We start from the raw sequence: 20,864 nt of genomic DNA, 5'->3' as shown, positions 1-20,864 counted from the left end.
AAACCCCAACCCCAAGTCCAGCCACATACCTCACATACCACAGTTTCTTGAAAAGACGGATTTCTTTAAATTTGGAGTCACTAATCCATAATGTCACAACTATTTTATACTAACCCAGGTGCAAGCTAAACACTAGCCTCCTTCAGATGCAGAGGTTTTTTTATTTTATCAGATGGGGAAAACGATTTACTCTTTTATTTTGATGTTCAGGTCATAAATGAAAGGAAATCAGAAACTGCAATAGATGGAGAAATTGAAGTAATATATACACAGTTAATTATTCTTTAGATATGCCTGGCAAATTTTCCTGGTAAGAATGCTATCACTTTGGAAGATAATTTAATAGGCAGAGAGGACAGGAAAACCAGTTTGCTTCTAATGGCATTGCTATGGTGTAATGGGGCTGAGATGGCTATATTCAAGACAGATGCTATTATTTGTTCTAGTTTTACCATAAGTGACACTATGATACTTCCAAAATCAAGTCTGAAAGCCCATTAAAAACATTTTGCTGGTCTGACTCATAACGAAATGTAGGAACTGCCTTTTTGAGTCCTGATGAATGGAGAAGCTTTCAGAACACTCAGACTGATGATCACTAGCTTTCACAACGAAGTGCAAGGCAAACTTAGCGGTCCAGTGATATGCTTTTATCACTCTTTCTCTTTTAATGGTGTGTCCTTTTCCATCTAAGTTATTGTAGCAATGGATAGAAATGTTGCTTCCCCATTTATTAATTTATTCCCATTTCTGTGCATTTGTGTCACTTTCATGAAAGCCTTTAAAAAATTGATCAGTCTGTCTGTTAGACTCACACAAAGACGCTTGCATGCTTTTCAACTGAAGAAATAAGAACTGACCTTCTGGTGCATCCTTGTAATTAAAGTTTAATTTAGCATAAAAAACCCTCTCAGTTATTGCACTTTGGTTTTAACAGTATTCTCTGCTGTTGTGTTCCCCTAACAGACCACACAGATTTTTTATTTGATTAGTCTTTCAGTGCTCATCTTCACCGCTCTCTCATATACTAAACTTTGTCAGTGTATAAGCAAGACATTACTTTCAGGAAAAAAAATATACAACAGCACAGAGATAATGCTTATGTTAACTAAATAGAAAATCTGGTTTTGAAGATGCGAGCACTTTCTCAGTTTTTCTAACCCTACACAGAAGGCAGCAGGAAAATCTGCTTTGATTCACATCTGGCAGTGTCTCAGTAGATAAGCCAGAGGCATTTTAAGAGCAAGTGTTCAGATTCCACTACAGAACATAACCACAAAACTTTCTAGAACAGCTGGCCATTCACAACTTTAATAAACAGCTAACACAGGAAGTTCCACTTGTGCCCAGGTCAGGCACAGTACCACATTGATCAGAGATTGTCAACAAACTGGAAAGATGATCCAGTAGTTGAGTACTATCCTAGAATTTAAAAAACCTGATTAAATTGTTGTTTATTGTCTTTTAGTAAGCTACTTCTTTCAATAGGAGTTGGAGACTAGAGGCTGGGAAAGGTACTTCAAGTATTCTCAGAAAACATAATTTTTCCATTTCATGAAACAAATATATGATTTTAAAATCTTTCCAGGTTTGAATTGACTCCAGACTTCTCACTTGTGTGTATGTCACATCAAAGGGTGTGTAGGTGTTAGCAGATACAGAGCTAACAAAGGATGCAAGAGATGTAGGTGTTAAATAACTTTTCTGCTCATCATAAACTTAAACCTTGCTTTCTAAAACCTGGTGGAAGAATCATGACTGATGATGAGGAGAAAGGAGCTTTTCTGTTTGACTAGATAGTCAAAAAGTTGACCTTGGACTTGAGACAAAGATCTTCAAGATCCTGAGGCACTTGGACAAGACGATAATGACACATACAAAAGAAATGTAAATGACGAGAAAAACTTGAACTTGTAAAAATGTACTATTAGCATTTCTCTAAGCTGCTGTGTGAGAGGCACAAGTGTACCTGTCTGCATTAAGGAAATCCTGTCTGGAATTACCAAAACCAGTGTACATTATTTGTTTCAGTCCTACTATCACTTTAAACAACAGCTTTCTTCTCCCACATATGGCTCCTATCATACTGATAATTTCATGGACTAGGGGAACATTCTCCTTTCTCTTCCATGGGTCTCTGGAACCAGGGACTGAGAGCTAATTCAGAAATATTAAGTGGAGTTTCCTACATATATCCAGATTCTGCTTCCATCAGCATGGGTCTTAACCCCAGGAAGTTATTTCCTAACAGTTTTGTTTGATGTTCCCATGGCACTTGAAAGATTAAAAACAAATGGTATTTTTTATACAGAAAGCAACAATTTCAAAATTGGGTGACACAACTCCCAGAAGAGTTCATCTTTGCCCTGACCAAAAGCTGTGTTAAACAAAATGCTTAGAAAATGTCTGCCTTCAGTGCACTCTGCATCCAGGTTAGGTGAGTATTTTCACCCAGGTGAAGTTTAAGGACACTTGATTACAGTATAACTGGGGAAGAGAAAACAGAAAGAAGCTGTGGGATAATGGGTTTAGGATAATCACAGGGATGCAGAGAGAAACACCATTTAAGATGTCCAGTTCTTTGAAGAGAACTTGGCAGGATGTCTGTTCTAAGCAACATTTACTGTAGGTGTGGTCTTTGTCTCATGTAGGCACCTCGACTGTGCTGGTTTGAACGTGCTCCCTAATTACATTTTTTCATTTATTTGAACAATATTTGGTAAGTTGACCACTTTTCTAATTTTTGATTCAAATATTTATTATGTTAGTCCTATTGAATAGGATCATATTTTTTGTAAGATAAAAAATATTAAAGCATGACCCTGAAAGCTATGACTGGAGCCCAATAACTAGAACAGCAGAAAAAAAAAGAAATTAGTTTACATGCATGTTTTTACCAAAATGAGGAAATAAGAAAGCCAATGTGATGCTCTTTCTGCTTCTAATGTGCACTGTGGGGAATGCTGGATTCCCCAAAGCTGTTCCCACACAGCTCGGGGTGCAAAAAGACTATGAGTGTTTTTATAGTGTTTTATGTGGCTTTTAGAGTGCTTTTTGTTGGGTTTGGGGGTGTGTGTGTGTGGGTGTGGGGGTGTGTGTGTGTGTGCATGCATGCATTTTTGTGGGTTTTCTGTTGGGTTTGTATTTGTTTTCCCCTCTCATCGAAGAGAACTGCCTTGTGTGAAGTACCAGGGCATCTGCAGTACCTTGAGAACATGAGACACCTCAGAATCAATTCCCAAAAGCAGCATCCCAAGCATGAGGCTCCTTGGCAACTTTGGTCAAATTAAGTTCAAGCCATCAGTCCTTCAACTCCTGCTTTCTGGTTAGTGTGTTTCTACCACATGGTAACACAAATCAAGCAGGTTTTTCAAGTGGCAGAAAAGTAACTCTGTAGAAGCAAATGGTTATCTGTCAGATGGATTAAATCTCCGAATTGATTCACTGCGGTCACTTACATGTGGCAAAGAGAGAGGGGCAGCAGCTCTGGTTTAGACTGGCATAAAATGCTGTACAACTAGGAGAGAAAGATTGGTGGCCAAGAGAATGCTTTGCCCTTGTCCCTTCCTGGGATTGAGAAACCTGGCCTGGACTGCAGAATGACTGAGATTTGCAGCCACAGCCCTCATCTAGATTTAGGACCCTGAGTCATCCCTTAAGAAAACACATTATGAACTAGAATATGCTTTGTAAAATGAGATGGTGGATGTGCTTTCTTGCTTTTATTCAATATTGAAAAGATTAAATAACATGGCTCCCACACTTTTTAGTGCTTAGAACAGGGTAGAAATCAAGGTGTCCCATGGTGAATATTGCAATGGTGGGTGCTTTGCTGTCTCCCTGGCTAATTTCTCTTTTATTGTTTGATGGGGTTTTGTGTAGGTTTTTTGCAAAACAGCATAGTGTCAATGGTAACAGTGGAGACTCTTTCTCCCTTTGAATATCTTCAGGACAGAAAACTGGTGATTAGGGAAGACTTTTTATGATGGGGAGGGGAAGCTCTGAATTCCCTCAGCTTCACATCAGATGAATCCAGGTGTACCACATCCTGGCTGAAGCTGACCCTCCTGCTTTATTTAATGAAAGAAAAATTGAGAAAATGACAAGAGTTTTGGTGCAGGAGGACAGAAGGGATGAAATAACCACAAAACTTAATGTCTGACCAGCCTCCTTCTCTGGCTGTGTTTTGGAATGACAGCTCACTTGTGTCTAGTGTTTAGTGATGAGCTCAGCTCTTTTAGAAAATGAGAGGCACACTCTCAGTGTGCCTTCTGGACCAAGCTCCTCTGAGATCTCTGGCAGACAACATGTCCTGCTGAGAGCTGGTTGTGACCTAGTTAGCAGGAAGCAGTTTCAAGCATGAGTAGCAGGCACTAAATGCACTTGACTGGGGAAATTTGGGTACCTAAAGGTGAGAGGGGAATGGAATATTGTGTGTTCTTAAAAACTCAGAGTCCTCTTAGAGGACTGAAAGCCAACTAAGTATAGTTTGGATGCCTAATATCTGTGGCAGTTTGGGGTCCAAGTGGATACAGCAGCTACAGTCATCTCAGCTTGAGTGAAGAATATAAATTCCTCCCAGTCCATCTCTGTGCTAAGCCAACTCCACCTATGCACAAATACCTCACCCTGGAAGGCTGCATGGAAAAAGGAGCTATATTAATTTTTTTAATTAAGTGAAATATTTTAATTGCATTTTCTAATTCTCATCTAAACCCAGTGCTTTCCTCAAGAAGATGACTATTAGAAATGCCTCTATCCCCTGAATTACAGAGTTCTTAGATTTGATCCCCGAATGTATATTTATGGCAATACTGAAACTGCTGCTTTCTGTTTACCGCAAGGTTCACATGCAGGACACCAGTGGTGCCAATAAGTATGCTAATCTAATATTTTTGCATCTTCCATAAACAGAATTGCTGAAAATAATATTAGGGAAATTTTGGAGAGTAGAATTTTTTATTTATTTTTTAAAAAGAGACAGAAACAATGAAACAAAATTAGTTTTTAAATGGTAAGGGTACTGATCAGGACACAATGAAATTTCAAATTATCTCTAACAGCAATAAAATCTTTTGGAGACTTCCAGTTGACTCAACAGTACCTTCTTTAGGAGCATAGTCTTGTATTAGAAATTGTGCTGTGGATAAGAAAGGCCTCCAGTAGATTTGCCATGTAAAACAAATAGTATGACCTTTCATTGCTATCAAAAGTTTTCTGCCTTCTTTCTCTCCACATGCAGATCTCCAGATCCAATGAATGCACAGTGCTGAGAAAGCTGATCTCCTTTCTTTTCAAGATCATCTGCTCTTGCTTAGCCAGAGGTGTTTCATTTATTTTGACCATGGAGTAGGACCAGAAAGGAAGAGCAGGAATAGAAACATTCTCTAATTGTTGGTTCTTATCTCCTGTTATCTCCAGATCAAGGAAATTTAGTTGAATGGTACTTTTTTTTTTTTTGTTTTGAGTGTTTCAGGAGGAAATTCCAGTTGCAGATGGGAAAAGAAATTACCCTTGGTTTAGTGTGGGTTTTTTGTTGTTGTTGTCCATATGCCATTATTAATTGCACATAAATGAATTATTTTAATTTTAAACACTTTTTTAAAAGCAGGACTTCTGTAATATCTTACTTAATAATCAGGCTGAACAAACTTCTTTGAAGACTGACTTCCTCAAATGCTACAAACATCCTATAATAATTAAAAGCTATTAGAAATCAGCTTATATTTTTAAAAAGTGACTATAATACATTTATTTTTTTCAGTGTCCTTTTCTCCTACTCCATACTTCCAAGGTTTTATCACTGTAGCCTTTTAATTCACCTGTTCTTTATTAATTTCCTTTTTTGTTCACTAGTTAGCATCCAGACTCATGTTAACACTCAGTACCCTTCACTGCTACCTATTGAGATTTCAGTCTCACTGTCTATTTTGCCTTTTTCTTGCCCTTTCAGACTTTAAAGGTCCTTTTCAAGTTCTCTGTGTTCTCTCAGTCTGTGCTGGTTATTACTTCTCTTGAGATTTGTCCCTTCACCTGGGACATCTGGATAGCCAAATCTGAGGTGTACACACTCTAAAATTGTCTGTCCCTGTCAATAATTCAGTCTTTCTGCTCCCCAAGTTCAGCAGTTCTTGCCTCAGGATGTAAGCAAGGAAACAGCTGGAGAGCCGGGGCAAAAATCTCACAATGAATATAAATGTGGCATAAAAAGTTCTTTGGATCTTATGGAAAGGCTGTATGGAAGGCAATGAAACAACACTTAGCATCTCAATAGAAGATTCATCCGACTTAGTGAATAGGATAAACTTCTGTTCTCTCTGGAGCTGACTCAAGCACTTCTTCCTTCAGGGAATTTTTTTCAGCGTTGTGGAAAGAACAACTGAGAATTAAATTGAACCACCTGCATGTCTGGCCACAAAGTAAGATTTTGCAGATTTTTCTGCTAGGGTAAATTCCTGTGTTCATGTTTATAATTTCATTGGGGTGAAAAGTAGGAAGGGGTTTTGCCTTGCAATTACTAATTTGGACTATCATGTGTCCCCAGTGGGGCAGACCTGTGGGCAAGTATTGTGATACTTTCGTGGAGAATATTTTTAAATGTGTCTCAAAGACAATCTAAATGTCTCAAAACTCCTAGAATTTTCTTTCTCTGGCTTCACTTGAACTTACAGCCTAATTGCTATAACTGTGCTATGACCCATGACTTCTGGAGAAAGACTGACAAAAGTTAGATATTCTTGCAAACAGTATTCTGTCTAAATCCACACCTGAAATATTCTTTTTGGGGAGCTTCAGATCAGAGTCCCAGCAAGAATAAGCATGTGTGGAGGAATCCTATTGTTTGCCTTTGAGAAGCTTTGCTTAAAAGTGGAAAAAATCCAGAGTTCCCTGCAAGGTTTAAGCATGGCAAGTTCCCACGGTCCATCCCCATTGCTGTCCTGTGAACAAGATGACCAGATTAGCTGTGCCTGGCATCAAACAGCAGCAGGGCCAGGGAGGCTCAGGCACTCAGGTGGGATGTGCAGGTCCTGATGGAGGACCATCCACTGGACACTCAAAAGATAAGTGCAGCCAGGCCATCTCAGTGTTGTCCCCACATGCTTGTTGGGAGTCTCTGAGCTCCATACTGGCCTTTAACAAATGCTGTGTGCATACCTACAGCCTCGGGGTGGCTGCTCCTTCTGATCAGGGGACAGCTTTCTGACACACGTGGATCATACATATGACACATGTTGCCTGCTGGCATTTCATCCATGCAATATCCTTGGCAGGAGATGTGGATGGAAATGTTTTCAATGTTCTAATAGCACTGACCTTTCTACTTCCATGATACATCACTCAGAAGCAGTGACCCGGCATTCAAAATCTGAGTCTGAAAGCCAAATTTAGACATTTTCTGAATGGGTTTATTTTTGTTTGAACAATATAATTACTTTTAAATAGAAAAAGTAAACTGAACATTATAATTGCGGGAGAGCGTGGGAGGCAGAGCTGCCTGCTGATCACATTAGACGTTTGATCTTTATTCAGCCACCAAAGGCTTGGGTGTAGCCAGATTTTTTTTCCTAGTGAAGTGCCTGTCCTGAGATAGTGCTATTTTTCACAGTGCATAGTAACAGGTAGGATGGTAACAAGTGGAATAAAGGTTATGGCATGGTTATTGTCAGTTCAAACCTCTTCTTGGCTCTAAAGACAACTTTTTGGGTGTGACTCTGAAACCCTCATAAAGAAGAATGATCAGTCTGCAAGTGGGTCAGCATAACAGAACTGAAGTCTGACAACAATCATCAACAATCACCAATTCATCTTAGTGGACCAGATTCTTCATTTCCTTGACAAATGTTTCATTTTCTCCTGTGATCTGACTTTTCTTCAGAAGGTGAGTCATGCAACAACAAATCAAAATGATGACATTTTTGTTTGTCCTGTGCAATCTCATGTAGGTGACCCAAAGCCTTTGCAACCCACATGCTATTGTTGGAATCCTTCTCTTCTAGACCAGTACATGCACTAGTCTACACTAATATTTTACATCTTTACCTAGTCCCATGAGATAACAAGATTGAGAAGCACTTTTAAATAACATACAGAAGAGTTTCCTGAGAGAGTCATTTTGTCTGAGAAGAAAAATTGTGCTAAAATTGAAGCTATCTTGTATCCAAATCAACACGGAAATGTATTTTGATGATGGATGAAAAAAATAAGACCCTTTAGGCTGCCCCAAAATTTATGTAGGTGAAACTTCTTACACACACGACCTCATGTGAGATTGTACTGTGTCACAGCATTGAAATCCAAGCAGCACACTTCTAAGATTTCTTCAGGAGTTAGCTGGACCTTGAATACTCCTTATCCAGGGCTCCCCTTTATGTAACCAAGAGTGAGAGAATGCTTATGGAACAGTCACACAACCTTTACTGCATTTCTACTCCAGGGAGCTCCACAGATGAGTTATGAAGGGAAAAGGCTAGAGGAGGAATTTTACGACTGGGAGGAGAGCTGCTGTCATCTGAGCCCCCTTGTTTCTCAAGATATGGATTCTGTATTCTGAGTGTTCTCTTCATTTTTTTGATGTCTGTTTGATCTAAAGAGCATTTCTGGGACAAATGTTTAAAGGGGAGGGGTATGAATGTGTCAGGTGAACAAATGGAAGGGAGGAAGAACAATTCAATATGGATGATTGCACAAGCGCAAATGAAGAATAAGAGGTCTTTGAGTGAATGTGGCTGGAAATGAGAAAAAGGTTTTCAACAGATCTGGGACAGCCTCTGGGCAAGAATACATGTTAAAAAAACAAAAAACCCAAACCAAAAAAACTCAACAAAAAACCAACCAAACCAAACCAAATAACCCCAAACAATGCACTTCCCCCCCGCAAGCAAAACCCCAAACCAATAACAAAACAAAACAAAAGAACTTCCTGCTTTTAAAATCAGCTTGATCAAGAGAAGGAAAGAAAAGGTATGTACTGGTTGATAGAAACAGAGCTTGGGATTCAATTAGCCAGGGATTTTCCCTCAGCATACGCTCCTATTTTCCAATGTTCCTAAAGCTGCTGCTGTGGCACCTGCTGGAATTGGCCATACAACTGCCCAGCAGCCTAACCCAGAGTGCTGCTGAGCACACACTGTCTGCCTGGTGCAATAGCAGCTGATTTCCTTGGTACTCTGCTGGATACACTCTCTGCCTTACAGGACAGCACTGTAGCACAATTTAAAACAGTATCTCACTTAAATAGCTCAAGGTTTAATGTAGAAATGAACCAACAAAAAAAGTCAGTCTGCTGTATGAATAGTAGCCACCTTAGTTTTAAAGTATAAAATATAAAATATAAAATATAAAATATTATAAAATATTATAAAATATTATAAAATATAAAATATAAAATAATATAAAATACTGTCTTTAGATTATTCCAGATAGTACCTCACTGAATATTATACAGTCAAAATCTGGGTGTCTCCAGCATTCAGTCCCCTTGTTGTGTGTGATCTCACTGTCCAGAAGAACAATTTCTGCTTAACAGAGCCTAAAAAGAGCCTTACAATCATATGTTTGAAATGTGAATGATGACTAGCATTGTGTGTAAGAATAGTTTCTACCATAGAATTCCATTAAATTTAATGGAAAAATGTCTTGAACATTAATAGCAATTCAATTATTTGGGGTCTTAAAACCCCTGTGAACTGTCTCCCATCTGTAGCTAGATCTGCAATAAATTACACTTTCAGATAAATTTAGTCTTCTTACATTAAAGCTCTTTTAGACCATATTTTCTTGAATTTTCTTGAATAGAGACCTTTACCCCATCTTTCAAGGGACATACAGTAACTTATTATTTTCTTTACGAAATAAACCAAATTACATTTACTTGGGCCATCAGCATACTTCGCAGTTAATTTACTGGAGGAGCTGATTGGTGGTAATTCATGCCACAGCCCATGGGTGTGCTCTCTCACTGCAATAACCAGAAGGCAGTTAATTCAAAGTATCTGAGGCTAAACTAAAAAGAAATATATTTATGCATATATAAATATATGCTGATATGGACTGATTTAAGCACCTCCCCTAATTCTGATTGTGTACAAGAATGAAGAGTTGTTAAAATTCAGAGTAATTTAGGGTTAGAAAAGGTATGCTGCCTTCATTATTAGAATTAGGCATGCATTGACTAGTTAGTTCACTCCCTTTTATTACCTGTAAAAACATTTAATTGTTTTATAATTGTGATATTACAGGAACTTATGTCATGAAAACAAACAAGCTAAAAGAAATGTGCATAGATTTTTGTTTATGCATAATTTTTTAAAGCTCGGACAGGTGTTATTCTATTATGAACAGGACTGAGTTCACTATACTGGAGTTACCTCATTTTATGAGCATAACAGATCTAAAGGCAGTGGTTTAATGGATCCCCAAATCCCCATTTCTTTTTAAAAAACTGATGAGCTGAAAGTCATGGGATACATATATGCAGAAGGTATCATGCTACTTGCCATATGCTTCCACTCTCTCTTTTTCATTTTATAAATGCAGGGCTACATTGCTCAACCATCCTAAGTCTTCATGTTTTTGCAGTGTTTTGCATACTGAGCAATTTTTTTCCTAACAGTCCCCTAATTAATATTTTTCATATTGATATTCAGAAAGGAGCGGTGTAATTATATTGGAGAGGTTTTACTCTGGTCATCTTCAAATGAGTAAGAATATTTGATCAGAAAGACTAACTTTTGACTCAAATGCAAATTCTCAGTTTTGTCTTGGAGATTGTCTGGATCTGGAGATTTTCTGGATCTTAAGCTGTCTCCAATATTTATATTTAAGCATTACTTTGGTAATAGGGAAGCTGGAGTAGGAGACAAAATTCTTAATGTTAAATTTTAACCCTTGAAATGAACTAGAATTTTGCCCTGTATGTTTCATTTCTGCATCTGCCAGTACTTTACTGTATGATCTTCTAATCAGTTAATTCATATGTATCTGCATTTCTTTTCTGCGAAACAGAAGTGCTGCTGTCTCAGCACGCAAAAGTAATGTGGTTGTTTGAAAAGTGAGCTTGTAGAAAAGACAGCACGATGGAATGATAATCTCAGAGCACCCACTAGATCTAAATTCCAAAAACCTGGAAGGACAGGAATGGCCTTTGCATAATATGTTCTTTATTTATTCTCAGTGCTTGCTAAATTGCTAGATTCTCAGGATAATAATAATATGATGAGCAGTCCCCTTCTCTTTTACTATTTTAAATTTTCTGTATTCTCTATTTTCTTAAAAGTTCCTGAATGTTACATTGTATGAAACCAGGACACGGTGTTTGCCACCACATTATATTCCTGGCCAAGAAAAATGCTCAGCAGAAGTAAGGTCATACAAGATGTATACTTTTCCTATTACATCATGCATATACAGATATGAGCCACTCACCTTTACTAAACTTTACACTTTCTTTAAGAATATGTTCAAACCATTCTCTCTCCTGTTATGTATGAAAGAAATTAATATTGAACATAAATCATAACCACCTTGTCCCACAGATTTGATAGAATATTAATAGTAATAAACACATGAAGGACTTGAGTGAACTCAGTATAGTTAAAGCCATTCCATATGATTTATATTAAATGCAATTTTAAAAACCATACATATTTGAGATGTGTATGAGATGGTTATATTAATATTTTATACAAGATTTCCAAGTTGATGGTATTGTCAATACAAATATGCTGACTTCTGTTAGGGAACACAACATTGTGATTGTAGAATAAACATGATAAAAGTCAGTATGATAAACATTATGTGTATTAAAAGATGATAAATTTTGGTCTGAAATTAAACATGGGGAATAATTATCAAGCAGGTGTGTTACTAACTGGATCCTTCAGGAATATGTTCATTTATACAACTTGATAACCTACTCCTCTTTGTAAACAAAACAGAAGGAGCCATAAAAATCAGCAGCGTTCTTGTTTGTGGTAGGTGAATATCAAGGGAACAATATAATGTTGTTATTGACTTGAGATGATCTGGATCCATTGTTAAGTACATTGCAGCAAACTCGGTTTCCTTTGGATAATATCATATGCCTAAGAAGAAAGAATGCAGGCCAAAGGCAGAAACCTTCCTGAAGAGATGTGATGTGCCTGTACTGGAAAGCTAAACAGTTCCATGCTTGCTCTCTGGCTCGGAGGCTAAATGGACAATTTAGATTCATTCATACAATTAGGGTGACCTGCTCTGCATAACAGGAGAGTCTAATATTAGCATTTTATTGGGAATGATCCCTGGAACATGGTAACTTTCCAGTCAGGTCTGGGACCATTCTAACAACCCAGTACATAGACACTTGAGTTCTGGTGCAAAAGCTCAGGCTTCTGTTAGTTTGCAGAGACAAAACCCAGGACCCTTAACAAAAACTGAGTCATGGCAACTCAAAGAAGTTCTCAGTGCAATTCTGCACCCACAAGAGTTGTGCCACCTTGGCTACATAAAGCCAAAATCTTAGACATCCACATGAAAGCCATGCTTCTGTATTTTTCACTGACTGTTACTGAAACAACAGTTGTGATTTCCTTAGATGAAGATGGTTACTGATCAATTGAAGCAGGTTAAGAAGAGCTAAGACAATAGTTGAAGGATTATGGAACATATTTGATGGTAAATGTCCTCAGGAGCAATTTAGGTTAAAAACAGAAAAATTTCAGGAGCGTAGTTCTCAGTTTCTGAGTAGTTTATACTGGATGAAAAACGACATTACAAATATTAGAGGTAAAATAAGGTAACTTTTTTGCTAGTGCTGCTTTAACTAGATTTTTCAAGTGTCAGACCTTTGTCAGCTCTCTCTACCCTAGACTGCAATTAGCAGTGCAGGCATAGGCTTTGAGACAGATACTGGATATGGGACGGTCCTTCTGCAAAGAGGAGAATAAACAGTCCAATAAAAATCCAATAAACAGTCAGATTCCTTTATTCTCAATCCCTGATCAATGCCCAGTCCTACATGAGCTATCAGCTCAAAGCTGCTGCCTCTATAAATTCATATTTTATGAAGTAGCTTCATTCACTGGGTATAGGTATTCCCTCTATCAAGATACTCACCACACCAGTACTTAATTTTTTTGTGGTTGCTCTGTGACTTAATTTTACATATCAAGTAATCAAAGAATTTGAAAATTCTTTGTCTTGTCTGGTCAGCACAATGCTTACCATACAGATGAGACTCTGTATATTAACAGAGCTTAATAAACAGAGGTTTTTACATTGTGAGGGGTTTTTACATTGTGAGGGAGAGTGTTTATAAAAATATTTGGACAAATGTAATACATATAATAGTGAAAAAATGCTACACATTAGATTCCAGTTACCAGGTTATCAGATATATCAAGTTGTACCAGTTAGTTTATCAGTTAGATTATCAGAAAACCAAATCATTATTTTTAAACCGTTCTATATGAATTATAAAAAAAATAACTTGTACATCTCTCTTCCCAAACCCATCTTGAAAACTATGAAGCATCTGATTAATATTTTAGGACTTTGTAATTTCTGAAGATAATAAGACTTGGAAATAAAAGTATCTTTTGGACACTGAGTAATTAGGATGACACTTCCCACCTACATTCATTAAATCAAGGCTACTTGTGAAGCTCTTGTACAGGAAGTTATTATTCACTGTTCTGAATTTTCATATGATGCAAATCATTGAGAGCAGCATCTACACCACCCAAAGGTCTGGTGCAATGTGAATATCAGAGAGCATGTGCTGTCTGCAGTACTGCCAGAATAAAGCAGATTGGATAACAAATTCCTTAGTTCAGAATGTTGTTGCCATTCAGCAAACCATACACAGAAAAATGGTATTAAAAATTTACTATACATTTCTTCACTATGTGGCTAGTGAACAGGTTGCCCAGAGAAGCTGTGGATGCCCCATCCCTGGAAGTGTTCAAGGTCAGGTTGGACAGGCATTTGAGCAGCTCAGTCTAGTGGACAGTGTCCTGGCCCATGGCAAGGGGAATTGCAACTAAAACATATGTAGAGGCCCTTCCAGCCCAGACATTCTATAACTTCCCTCTAATTTAAGCTTCTGTGAGAGCAGCATATATATGGTGATACTAATCAGCCAGGGAGCTGTGAGAAATGTCAGCACTTCCCTCAGCTCCTTGCCACAGCTGCGACGTGCCTAGGACACACTGCCTCTCAGGGTGCTCAGTGTTCTGAGATCTCTCTCTCGAAAGCTGTCTGAACTACTTCTTCTGATCAGAGAATCACAGAATGATGGAATGGTTTAGGTTGGAATGGACCTTAAATATCATCCTGTTCCATCCCCCCTGCCAGGTTGCTCAAAGCCACATCCAACCTGGCCCTGGAAGCAGGTGTCACAGTGCTGTGCTAAGGATACTACAGCCTTCACCCATGCTTCGTGGGGTTTAATTTCTTTCTCTTAGGGTTATTTTACTTTGACATGAGTTGCTGATAAATGAAGACGTTGTTACAGCATACCACAACACAGCAAAACATAATACAGCAAAACTGCCCATATTCAGCCTTCAAAAAAAAAAAAAAAAGTAAGACTATGTCTTGCTTGGACTTAGCAAGGTGGCATAATCAATCAGGGACCTGAGACAGAGTGGCTGTGTCCTTTAAAGGCAGTGTTAGTGTGATATTCTCACTGCTAGTCTGTATGTACAGGGTTGGGCTGAATACAGTGGTTCAGCTTGTGATCTCTCATATTTCAGCAAGCACAGAGCTCGCATCACTGGAGAGAGCAACCAAACTGCTTTAAATGAAGCTGCTTTGGTAGCAGAAGCCATATAGCTGTGCTAATGCATCATTGTCCAATTTACCCCTTTCTCACTGAAGAACTTAGGCTAGACATACACTATTTTTATATGGAGAAAGATTATGCAGCACAGATGTAGTGTTTAAGATGTGTGCATGTTTTTAAGGCTTGGCTGCAGGATTTAATATTTTATTAAATTTTCTTTCTATCTCCCTATTTGTAATTTTGCATATACACTCTAGATATTTACTGATTTCTAAGAACTTACTGCCATTTGCTTACAAAGTAAATAATGTATGAAAATTTCTATTGTATGAAAGGTAAGATGCATTTCATTTATATTTTATAAACAAAGAACTTAAAGACAAAGCTATGATTCAAAAATTTTAGGCTGATATGATAGAATCAATATTAAATTGATTAAAATACTTTTATTTAAGTCCAGATTCATTAATACACTAGAACAACACAAATTATTCAAAGCACACAAGTCACTTAAATTGAGTTTACATCTATTTTGCTTCACTGGAGCAATGCAAATCAGATAAAGCACACTAGGGAATCAAGCCCTTAGTTGGTTTGGTCGATGCACAGGTTATATGGTGGCTGGGCAGGAGGAGCAGTGCAGACCCCAAGTTCATCTGTTTGTGTGCTTTAAGCATTCCCCAAGGTCCCTGCCACAGTCACACTGCTTGGCTGCTTCCTCTGGGCACGCCAGAGACAGCAGCAACGCCAAGGGAAACCTCCTGAGAGCAAACACCCCACTTCTAGTAGAGACACAAAATCTCTGTAGGAAAGACCTCTCTGAAATGGTTAACTTTCCAGAGAACCAGAGTGAGACATGCATGCAGCTCCCTGCCTCAGACCCTCTGCAGCCAAGACCTGCAGAGGTGCCAAGCTGAAGGGCTGGGCTTCTTTTGAGGGTTCAGTGGACCCCCAGGAGTCAGCAGCAAAGCTATTCCCACAGCTTTACTTACAGCCTGTATAGCCATAGCCATTAGCTATAAGCACAAATATAAAAACTTAATTACAACTTAATCTATTCATTTGTTTTTATATCCTATGCACAAGCTCTTAATTAATTAATGGTATGGAAAGTTTGATTGCATTATTTCATTATAAAAACTACTTAGAATAAAGGGTATGTCAACAGAAATGCTAAATTTTGTGAAGCATTGGTTTTTAACTAATTTTAGCTCAAGCCAATTAGCACACAAATTTTATGTTCTTAGAAAACTCTTTCTGTATTCACAGAATAAGCACTAAAAGTATGGTGGGGATATATTTTTCACTAAAAAGCTGAAACCTTGGTACGAGTGCAAAATAAAACCCTGACATCATGAAGACATGATCAGGAGGGAGCTAATGGGACTGTAATGAACACCTCTGTAAGGGTTAATACCATTTCACTTAGCACACTTCTGGCATATTCATAAAAATCTCCATATGTTCGTACTTAAAGGCATGCATGCAAAGCATACAAGTAAGTAAGTGCTATTTAAAGGTACTAGGAATGTAAAATTTATTTAAGATAATGCATTTTTAGTGAACAAAAATGTATATACCATACATAACTATGTATATATATGTTTTGCCACATATACACACACACACATATATACACCACTTGCAAGTGGAAAATCATCTCACATGTAGTTTGAGACTGGCTTAAGTCTGAGAATGACTGACATTCCTCTTATCCTGTCCCCATAACAATACCGCTGAGCCTCTCCTTCTTTTAGTCTTTTGGGAGATGGGGTTTAATGCATTTGAGATTTCCAGCATTTTATTTTTTGTGAAGAATTTCACAATTCATGGGTTTCTACCCTTCTCTACTTCATCACGTTCTGCTGTGGATTGTGTTGCTCCAAGTTGTGCCTGCTGCTGATTTCAAACTGTAAGAACTTCTGTGTCTTTGGGTCCAGGATGTGCTTTTGTAGTTCTCTGATCTCTAATTTCTTTATTATTCTTATGACAAAAAAAAAGTGGGGCAACCACTGAGATCAGGGAAGTTTTCTGCAATGTTGGTCTGCTCAATACCTCCTCAAGCAGGATTGAACTCAGGAGTACTCTTGTGAAGAAGAACTTGTGTCACAGCTCCTTATAAACCAGCTATATTTTATGGGGCATATAAGCTTACTTTTGAAACTATGCATGTTGTTCAATATGCACATCCTTGAACATGACATAGAACAATTAGAAAATGATGCTACTTCAAATGTACAGAGTTCATATATATATATATGTGTATATGTATGTGTGTATATATATGTCCCTTGAGATATACCTTGCATTTTTTGTTTAATATACTTGTTAAAAATTAGGAATTGCAGTTAAGAATAAAACATTTCATCTTCTTTTCAGGGTAAGCAAAAAACCACATTGGAATAGGGAATTTTTCACCAAGTTGTCAGTCAGATTTCAATTCAAATCAATAGTGGAGGGAATTTTTTTTCAACAGACAGCTTTTCAGCAGCCTTCTTGAAATGAGTTCATGGGTTCAGGACAATTCTTTGTGCATAAGAGTCCACGTTGCATAACAAGAAAAAGAATATTCTTATCTGTAGATTTCAACATAAAGACTAAGGGCTGAATACAGCTTAGTACTCCTAGGCAGGCCCCTCAACTTGGTGATAGATAAAATGAAGGGACCTTTTCAGCCAGTGTTGTACCTGCTCTGGTGTGAGAGGACACTCCTAGCACCTTACATAGACACAAATATATACTCCTTGTCACATATGAAAGCTAAGGAGCACTGAATGAAATTATCAAGCAGCAGGTTCATAGCAAACAAAAGGAAGTACTTTTCTACATAAATCATAATTAAATTGTGGTGCTTATTGCCACAGAACAGGGTTGAGACCAGAGCATAAATTTATGCCCAGATATTTAGAAAGGGAGTAGACAAACTCCTGTTTTATTAAATATGATGGTCTGGGAGCAAACTCCAGTTTAAGAAATCCATGTTCTACATGTTGCTGAAACTTGAAAGAATATACCAGGAAAAGATCACTGCTAGTCCTGTTTCTTACATTTTTCTCCCTTCAGCATCTCCTAATGACTGTAGTCAGGGCCAGGATATTGGACTAGATGTCCAGCTCACTATAGCAATTTATTTGATCGTATTCTTTTAATTAAATTATGTTCTTATTTTGGCTACCTAAAAGGATCTAAGGCCCTGATGGAGAAAGGCATTTAAATGCTTTAATGCTCACGTTATTTCAGGGAGGCAAGTACTTGTGTGTATCATAGCATTTGCGTCTCAGGCCATAAACTTACTGGGGTGGGGCTCATGTATCTTTTATTAGGACTTTGCTTTTACTGGATATGAGCTCAAATAAAAATATGTATTTGATAACAGTGGTAAGAGTGTGCAACACTGTTTCTCTATGAAGGTTAAATAGTTTGCCTAAATGGCTTGTGCCACAGGAAAATTCCCGGGTGATTTATGTAAGGATGATGACACTAGCATCCACTGATGTGAAAAAGAATCAACTTCCTTTATAGAACTCCCCACATTTGTAATGGATGAATACAACATTTGCAGGAAGCTATTTTTCACCTGTTACCCATAACAGTATTGCCAGACAATATGTAACTCACTTTTATTTACCTAGCAGGGTATTTCAGATTTCATCCATTTTGCAAAAGCATCTGGCTGCAAACCTGTGACACACGTTGGTGAAAATCCCGATACAGAAATGAAGAAACCGAATACCAAAACCCATAAATTTTACCCCTGCCGTTTCTAAGCCTGACAGCACCAATAAGGTTTCCTTCTAAATCGACAAGAGGTAGAGATGAATGTTAAGTTGGCAGCCGAGCAAGCGAGGCAACCCGGCGCTCTGAATTGCGTGCGGTTTCATCGCGGCGCAGACCCGCAGGAGCAGCACAGGCGGGTGTCGGGCAGCAGCACCGCATCCCCGCCGCACCGACGCCGCGGCAGCGGGTGTTTCCCCAGCGGCGCAGGGAAGCCCCGCTCCGCCCGGGGCCGCGCCGCCGCACCGCTGTCCCGCGCCGCCGAGAGCCGGGCACGGCGCACCGGGAGCATCCCTGCCCGCCGGCCGCGCCCGGCCACCTGCTCCTCCCGCGGCCCCAGCCCGCCTCCCGCCGACATTTCCAGGGGAGGGGCGGGACGGAGGCCGGGGCACAGGGATGGCGGTGCCGCAGGGTACGGCGGGCGGGGGAGCCTGGGTGCCGCCCGGGGCTCCGCGGGCGCTGCCTGCGGGAGCTCCCCGGCCCCGCTCCGGCCCGCTGGGGCAGCACAGACAGGGGGCAGAGGGAGGGAGGGAGGGATGGGAAAGCAACTCCTGATCTTAGAGCAATGACTCGCTTGCTCACGCTCACCTTCCGCCGGCTCCTCGGATTGAAATAACAACAACAACAACAATAATAATAATAATAATAATAATAATAATAAAATAAACCACCTCTCCTCGCGCGAAGCAGACCCACGTTACAGGCAGGGGAAGGTCAAGAGGAAAGGCAGGAGAAGCGCTGCCTCGCTTCCGAGCTGGCGGCTGTCACACTGCCAGCCCGTGCCCCCGGCTTCCCCGGGGGCAGCCCAATCCCTCCCCTGCCCGGGCTGGGCAGGATCGCCCGGCGCGGCGGATGCTCCGCGGCACCCCCAGCGCAAACCGGGGGGCGGCAGAGATGGGGGGCGCGCGTAGAGCCCAGCGGCACCTCTCCCCACCCCTTTGTGCATCGCGGGCAGGATACACACATACACACACACGCACACACACACACACGCACACACACACTCCACCTTGCAGCCTCGGCGCTGAACCCGCCCGTTGTTACACACGCACACACAGGCACGCTTACACACAGCCTGTCCACCTGGTGAATGCATTTTTTGTCGCACTCTACCGCCCGCCATCCATCCATCCATCCATCCATCCATCCATCCATCCATCCATCCACCCTCCCTCTCGCCTCCCTTCTTCCTCTTCCTCTTCCCCTCACCCCCATCCCCTCCCTTTGGTCGGTGTGGTTTTCCCCACATACACACACCCTTTGCATCACTATATAGCAGACATTTTGGTGCCGTTTATCACGGTTCAGGCTGAAATAAGCGCGGAGCGCCTTACCCACCCCCGCCCGGCTGCGTGCAGTTGGCGCTGAGCGATCCCGGGAAGGGCTGGTGCGGCTCGTCCCTAGCGCAGCTGGTTCGCTGCCATCCGCCCAACTTCAGCACCCAGCCGGCGGGGAGAGGGAGGGAGGCGGCGGCAGGCAGGCGGGCAGGCAGCGGGCAGGGAGGGAGGGAGGGAGGGAGGGGGCCAGAGAGAGAGAGAGGGAGAGAGAGAGAGAGAGAGGGAGGGAGGGCGGCGGAGAGGAAGGGAGGGCGGGAGGGTGCGAGGAGCGGCGCGGAGCAGGGAGCCCCCGCACATGCGCTCTGCCAGCGGCGGCGGAGCCCGGCGGCAGCGGGAGTTCCCCGCTTGGCCCCGGCGGGTGAGTCACGGCCCGCCCCGGCACGGCACCGCCGCTCCCCGCCCCGGGCTGCTCGGCCCGGCGCACCGCGGGCCGCAGGGACGCTGTCCCGGCAGGCAGGGGCGGGGGGCTCCGCGGGCAGGGGCCGGGGCAGCGTGTGCCCGCGCCGGGCGGCGGAGCCGCAGCATCCCCGCTCGTGGGCTGCCAATGTGTGACGGCGGGAGCAGCACGCCGCACTGGTGAAGAGGGAAACGCTAGCGCTGCTGGGCTGCGGTTTTGTTTTTATCCTGGTCCCCACATCGGTATGTCCAGACAGATTTAAAAAAGAAATAAAAAGTGTATAAGCCACTATCCAGCTCTTCATTCTCCTCTGAAGCCAAGGGAGAGGCAGGGATTTAGTGGCCAAGTAACTTTTTAGATGTTGGGCACCTGAAGCACAATTTCTGAATAAAGAACCAGTGTGGATCTGCGTGGATCTGTCGGTATCAACCGAGAGAATCCAGACTAGGATGCTCTGAAAATCTGATTCTGAATCTTGAATCCTGCCAGGTATGCCAGTTAGTATGTCTCATCTTTTCAAACTGCAGATTCTAAATTTTGGCTCAGTAGAGAATATTATTTAGCTTTCCTTCTGCACCTTAGAAATCTGGAG

General features: G+C 40.8%; 1 protein-coding gene across 4 annotated transcripts in view; it reads right to left on the bottom strand.

Annotated features, from left to right (window-relative positions):
* Positions 1-20,018, bottom strand: part of RGS17 (regulator of G protein signaling 17) — a 74,587-nt gene extending 54,569 nt beyond the window's left edge. For 2 of the 4 annotated variants that reach the window (XM_085055818.1, XM_085055821.1), the window contains exon 1: positions 19,877-20,018. The gene's annotated coding sequence lies outside the window, so the exon portion shown is untranslated. Of the gene's footprint in view, positions 1-19,209; positions 19,330-19,872 lie in introns of those variants that run through there. The other 2 variants (XM_085055820.1, XM_085055819.1) reach the window with 2 other exon arrangements.
* Between the last annotated feature and the right edge of the window lie 846 nt (positions 20,019-20,864).

Source organism: Lichenostomus cassidix, chromosome 3 (genome assembly GCF_008360975.1).
Source record: "Lichenostomus cassidix isolate B80296 chromosome 3, HeHo_3.0, whole genome shotgun sequence".
Taxonomy (NCBI): Eukaryota; Metazoa; Chordata; class Aves; order Passeriformes; family Meliphagidae; genus Lichenostomus; species Lichenostomus cassidix.
The sequence above is the reverse complement of the archived record's forward strand: the minus strand, read 5'-3'. Positions and strand labels throughout refer to the sequence as shown.